The sequence below is a fragment of the Micropterus dolomieu genome, unplaced genomic scaffold (assembly GCF_021292245.1).
Source record: "Micropterus dolomieu isolate WLL.071019.BEF.003 ecotype Adirondacks unplaced genomic scaffold, ASM2129224v1 contig_5231, whole genome shotgun sequence".
NCBI lineage: Eukaryota > Metazoa > Chordata > Actinopteri > Centrarchiformes > Centrarchidae > Micropterus > Micropterus dolomieu.
Genome location: NW_025734220.1, coordinates 1 through 821, shown reverse-complemented (window position 1 = coordinate 821; position 821 = coordinate 1). Strand labels below are relative to the sequence as shown.

Below are 821 nucleotides of genomic sequence, written 5' to 3'. Positions count from 1 at the left end.
CTTGTCTGAACATACGAAGCAAAGAAAGCCATCTGGCTTTTTGTCATACCTGCTACCGCTGGATGTGGACAAGCTAAGCTTGTCTGAACAAATGAACCAAAGAAACCCATCTCAGCTTTTTATCTCGTCAGTCGGAACCATTACAAACATAAATCACCTCCTTCGAGCCCGAGACCTAAGGATTACCGACATTATGAACCTACAGTCCTCCGCTCTACCAACTGAAAGATCGAAGGGAATGAAATAGGGATGAAGACAGCCAGTTTCATGGACATGACCATGACAAACACCAAACTGTATTACACTATTCACACTCTTGATTAAAACTGGTACACACATGACTAAAGTCATACATACCTGCCTGAACTTGCCTTTGTGTTTTACCTGATATCGCTGGATGTGGACATGCTAAGCTTGTCTGAACATACGAAGCAAAGAAACCCATCTCAGCTGTTAATCTCATCAGTCGGATCCGACACAAACATAAATCACGTCCTTCGAGCCGGAATTGAACCAGCGACCTAAGGATTACTGACATTTTGAAACTACAGTCCTCCGCTCTACCAACTGAGCTATCGAAGGGAACAAAACAAGGATGAAGACAGCCAGTTACATGGACATGAACATGACAAACACCCAACTTTATTTCACTATTCACGCTTGATTAAAACTGGTACACACATGTCTAAAGTCATACATACCTGCTTGAAATAATTGCAGATGAACTACACAGATTTAGCAGAACTTGCCGTTGTGTTTTACCTGATATCGCTGGATGTGGACATGCTAAGCTTGTCTGAACATACGAAGCAAAGAAACCC

At 42.4% G+C, this 821-nt stretch overlaps 1 non-coding gene across 1 annotated transcript; it reads right to left on the bottom strand.

The window, feature by feature from the left end:
• Positions 1 to 493: 493 nt before the first annotated feature.
• On the bottom strand, positions 494 to 582 carry trnay-gua. The gene is given in 2 exon segments: positions 494 to 529; positions 546 to 582. It is a non-coding gene; the product is annotated as a tRNA-Tyr (tRNA).
• Between the last annotated feature and the right edge of the window lie 239 nt (positions 583 to 821).